This window comes from Atta colombica, unplaced genomic scaffold (genome assembly GCF_001594045.1).
Source record: "Atta colombica isolate Treedump-2 unplaced genomic scaffold, Acol1.0 scaffold233, whole genome shotgun sequence".
In the NCBI taxonomy this organism is placed as follows: Eukaryota; Metazoa; Arthropoda; class Insecta; order Hymenoptera; family Formicidae; genus Atta; species Atta colombica.
Genome location: NW_017259331.1, coordinates 1 through 6,139, shown reverse-complemented (window position 1 = coordinate 6,139; position 6,139 = coordinate 1).

The window sequence follows — 6,139 nt, the reverse complement described above, 5'->3', positions numbered from 1 at the left end:
AGTTTTCTTCATAATTGGATTTTTAAATTTAAAGAAATAGTTCTATCTCAACACAAAAAACTTCCAACAGTTGCAGCCAATATTTCTCCTACTTCTAAAAGAAATCTACAAAAAAAATTTGACATATTTTTAATTTTCACTTCACGAACGCTTCAAACTTCAATCATCTAAAAAAATTCTTTCTAAAACGAAAGCGTGACGTTTATATATTTGCACTATTCTTTATGGCCGAATGATATTTTATGACGGAGAAGTCACGCAATTTCCAAATGGAAGCAGGAAACAGATCTGTCATCGCACAATCCACAGAGAGCTATAACATGTCGTTTTCCGCGACTTGTAGGTCCTTCCCTTGGCCGAGGATGTAAGGATATATCAATTGACGTCCACACGTCTGACGGACGGGCACTCGAGCATACGGAGTAGGTAACGTGACGTGGATATATCGATACGTGGCGGCGGCAGCCAGTGATCGATAGGCATTCGCCGCCTCTGATCCGTGTAATTCGCGCATATAAGAGGATACCGGACGGACGCATTATCCGACTGTCGGCTCTTCTGTTTGCGGATCTCCTCGATGTATAGGTATCCCGCTTGCGCATTTTTGGAAGTCCCGAAAACGGGGAAATGCGCGGGGAGAGAGTAGCTGTGGTGGCTACCTGCGGGTCCTCCGATTTTGATAGAGGATGTCCCACTCTCTGCGGATTCATGATTTGGTTCCGGCTTCCGTCACGCGTCTCAGACACGAAAACGAGCCGAATCGCGATTTTACGCCAGTGGTCCCATAATAAGCACACACGAAAAGAGCATAGTGTGAAAGAAAAAGAGAAGATTTTATTCTATTCCTGTCAGAATAAGGCAACATCGAATTTTCTTAGTCTCATAAAATCATCTGGAAAGAAAACCACATCAATTAATTTTTTTAATACATTTTAATTTTGTCGTAATTTTTCGAAAAATTAGCAATATTAAAAAATACTTTACTTTGTAGTGAAAATTGCAAAAAGTTGCAAAAAGTTTTTCTCTCTTCGAGAAAAGATTATTTAGGAATAAATTATTCTTGTTTTAAAAAGGATTAATTAAAAAATATATTTTTAATGAACGAATGAAGTACACGATCTTATTTTATTATGCAATAGCCGAGCACGTAATTTATGGAAATTCATAATCACCGTGACACAAATTCCTTTAGTAATTTAAATCTGAATTTAATTATTTATTCAATCTTTTGGAAGACAGATTCTGCATTAAAAAATTAACTAAATTTTAATATTAATAACTATTATTTGAATAGTACTAACTAAATATATGTTACTAAACGTAAATGTATATTTACTTGATACAAGAATCATTAATTTAATTTCAATATTTTTTTCTTTAGTAAATTATATTTACTTACTAACTGTAAAATGAATGTTTGATATTAGACAATTTAATTTAGTAAATTTAGTAAAAAAATTTAGTAAATTTTTTCAGTGTACCTTGCTAAAACAAAACAAATTAATTTTGTTTCGCAAGAGTTTCTCATGGCTCTCCTTGTCGTTTTTTTCGAAAAGGGCTGAAGAAGAAACGTTTTTTGCTCCGAAAATATCATGGATCCCAGGATAGGTATCGAATCCAGTGCGATGAGAGCGAAATTCGTGAAGAAAAGAGGCTCGTTGACGCGAGAATAAACGAGAGGGAAAGATTGAGACGAGAAAAGACTGAAAGAAGAGAGGAAAAGAGACACGAATCCTAAAGAGCGTCTAAGGTGCAACGCGTGGGTGCAACGACGCGCGTTGTTCATCACGGATTGAATGGTGACGTTATTTCAATTCGGAGGTAGGAGGAGGAGGAAAGAAAGGTGGCGAAGATCGAAAGTGAATCTGGCAGGTAGCAGTCCAGTTTAACGGCTTTAACGGCGTTTCGGAGGTGCCATTTACACCTCCGAAAGCGTCGTCGACGACAGGGGGTTGCAACGTCGCCCTCGGCTCATTGTCGGCCCCGTTATGCTTATATGTATACGGTAGCCATTGACGAAGCGACTTCCCGTCATGCCAAGCTGTCCGTTCTCTTTCTCTCCATCTGTATTTGTATCGTTTCTCCTTTCCGTTCGATCTGTACTGTCGCGTGTGTAAAACGCGATCGTACCGCGTTGGGACTTCTGATCCAACCTATATACGATGAAAGAGGGTGTATTTGTAAAGAAATAACTTTGTGAGAATTTATTTGGAATGTAACGATCGAGATAGCCACTTATTTTACTAAAATATTACATGAACGGAATAGGAAAATGGTTCTTTAAACAAACGTTCAAAATTATGTTTTTAAACAATCTAATTTTTTAAATCTTTTTTATCTTTGATTTTTTGAAAACAAACCATAAGTTAATTATAAACAAAAAACGCGAAAAACGATGCATAAATCATCATAAGTCTTTAATGACTGTGTACATCACAGTCAGACATCATAATATTCGTAATCTTATGTATATTTCCGTTCAAGCCATTCTCAGCGAGATATTCTCCAAATTATACTATGAAATGTTCGCAATAACATCGCATTGTTCTCCATAAATTTTTCATATCAAGTCAAGAGAGGTTACACAAAAATAGTTAAAAATCCCATAAACTCTCAAACGCAATTTCAAGACTAAATAAGAGATTAAGATTTCGATACAGATTAAAGACAAAAATGTTGTTATATTCTCAAAGCGCACTACTAATACTCATCATTTAAGTCGCAACTAATTAAATTTGTATGCTACTTTATTTTACCGACCGTCTTAAATTTACGACTTTAGAGCAACATTATCCCGAATCGCTTACAAAGTAAAAGAAGAGAAGACCCAAACGGGCGCCTTCACTAGGAGAATTTTGAGGGCCCGAAAACGGTCCCAAGGAAGAGCGGACTCGCGCGAAATTTAGCACCTAGAAGACAGTTACGAGGCGCATCGGGCCGCGGGCGAGTGAAGAACGCTAATTTCACAGTCGTTTAAACGACGATAACTCAACGAGATTTACAACGCGCGCTGGAGGATTTCCAGCACGTGTAAGGCCTGCGGGACTCGGGACTTGACATCATATTCCATTAGAACCGAAACTGGCCGCGGTTCTCCACCTTGATTTTACGATCGTTTCGCCGTCAAGACGATGGAACCCTTTTACATAATACTGCAAATGTTGCATCTATTTTTAGATGCAAATATATATCTAGACAAAACAACGACCGAAGCTTATTAAAGGCTTTTTATATTCATCCTTCTGCATTTTACAATTAGTGAAAGGATATTTATCTTTTTTAATTTTATTCAATTTTATATAAAAATATATCAAAAGATATATTTATTATTATTGGAGGACCAATGAAGAGAAAGAATAAATTTATTTTTATGCCGTTTAAATTTAAAGCTCCTACCTATTCATTTCCAAGGAACACACAAAAGTCAATAAAAAATCAAAATGACTTTATTTTGATTCTTAACATCAATAAACAGTCAAATCTTGTAGTAAAAAAATCATGTTGACTTTTATGACGTCAAAATAAAGTTATTTTGACTTTCTCTTGACTTGATGTGTTCTTTGAGTTGCAGTTATCTTGGATTGCGAAAAGAAGTTAGAAGTGAGAAAAATACACAAACAAAATTTTTGTTAACTATATTAAAATATGATTATTTTTTAATAAAATAACATTTGCATTTTGATAGAACAGATTTATAAAGTATATTGAAAGCTCCTCATGTGTTCCTATCCTTTGATAATCAATAAATAATTATATATTGGAAATTATTATCTAATCAGAAAATGAAATAAACAAAAATGAAACAAACGAAATGACAGCTAAATTGAGATAAATATGATTTTATTCTATTCCAAAATAAAAAAAATCTCCTTTCGATATATTTTACAAATATATTCTATCAAATACAAATACATCATTTCATTGAAAAATATTTATATTTTAATATATTTTGCAAGAGTTTTCATTATTTTTTCATTATGTATTTTCTTGTGTCTAATCAATCTGAAGATCCATGAATGGTCAAGAAAGTGAGAGCCAATTAATGTCTTTATTATTTTGTGATATTTCCGCTTTTCAAATTATAAACAAACAACTTATAGATATTAACATCTCAAGAAAATGCAGTTCGATACACTGGAAAAAGAATCTGGTTGCATTAATTGGAATCCTTGAAAATAAACGAATCAGAATTTTTTAGTTGAATATATTATAAATTATGATCCTAGTTGAGATAAGCAAAAATCAAAATCTTCTAGCTCAACCAGAAATTTTTCTCAGTGTATAATTATAAACTATAATAGGTTATAATATATAATAGATTATAAATATACAAGTTTTTAATCTCGTTATTTCCGTCGCTGGAGGAAGAACGGAACGATTCATGACTCGTTGGGCTTGTGTCAGAAATAGAAGAATTCTCTCGAAAGAGTCTCGAGCCCAGGCTCGACGCTCGAAGAATAGCTCCGCGATCGCGTCACTTCCGATCTGAGTCTCACGAATTCCCGGGACACGTGGCCGATGTCGCGGAAAAGACCCGAGCTTTCTCGCAAAGCGGAAGAAAGTTCCAAGGCTCCGCGTCGTCGCCGCCGCTGCCGTCGTTGCCGGTTTAACGAGCAGATTCCGGACGGCGTCGTCCAAATAAACAGCACGCCATACGCGCCCTCGCGGCTTTTATTATCGACGAAAACGACAATTTTATTGACGGAGACGAGAACTGTTTGGACCAACCCGGGCGGGCTTGCGCTCCGCGGATGTAAAGTAAAGCGCTTTGACGAATGCCGACAACGTCTGACAACTGCCAACAAAGGCCGGAGAGACACTCAAGCCGGTGCAGTGGTGTCTGGATCGTACATGATTTCTCAGTTAATCAGTAAGCTGTTTTTGATCTTCACGAAGAAAAATGAGGTTAAGTAATTTTTACCTTACTAGTAAACTATTCTGACTAGTAGAAAGACTAGTAAAATATTCTGGCTATTTTTGCCGAACTTACGATTAATTAATTTACTTACCTCAAAGTAAAGTAAAAATATTGGAAGTACATTGAAAAAAAAAATTACTAATTCTTATGCCCGTTTCTATCAACATGAATTAACTTTAATCTTAGTTTAATTTACTCTTTTTCTTTTTCTAATTCTTGGAACTAAAAAAAGATGAAGAGTAAATTGAATTGAGATTGAAGTTAATCTATAATTGGTAGAAACGGACCTTAGTATATATTTCTTTGAAATAGTACTGAAGTAAACATTTATTTATCATAAATAACTATTTTTATAATTTTATGCCCATAGCTATTAATAATTTTATCGCATATTTATTATATAATAAAATAAGATTATTAATCGCGTGTTGATAATCTTATTTTATCATATAATAAACATACACACACGTCATATATATTGGGTTGTCCGGAAGTTCGTGCCGTAAAAGATTTAAATTTAATAAATGTATACTAAAATTTAAATCTTCTGCGTTTCAATTTTCCTTCAAAATCGGCACGAACTTTCCGGACAATTCAATATTTCTTATGTCCATTATCGATGCAGATTAATTTTAATGTTGTTCAACTTACTTTTCATCTTTTTCTAATTCTTAGAACTAGAAAAAAAAAGAAAAGTTGAATTGAGATTAAAGTTAATCTATATATTGATAAAAAATGGACTTAGAACTTAATATTGCGAATCTCAATACAGAAAAGCCACAACCGAATCTTTCCGGCTTAAGCTTAAGAGTAAGATCTAAATTAAGCATCTAACTGGAAAAAAAATGTCGTTAGAAGGGTGCAAAAAGTCGCACCCTGACCTCCCATGGCGAACAAAACCGATTCGTCAGACTGGACGATGTCCACTTCTCGCAATTACCACGATAACGAAAATTGGCGGTGCGTCCGTGTCCGGATGGGCGGTGGTGGTCGATCTCACTCAGATTTTTTTCACCCCCTTTCTTCCCCCTCGTTTCAGCTTTTACCTGATATTACGTCGAGTCCGCTTCTTTTTTCTTCTCCGAGCAAAAGACGCAGCTGCGCCGCATTTTTCTGAACGCCATAGGACTTAATTGACAGAAGGGGTGTCGCCACGGGGCAACCTTGTATCCACCTTCCGCGCCACCACCCTTCCGTGTCACCTTCCCCCTTTTTATATAT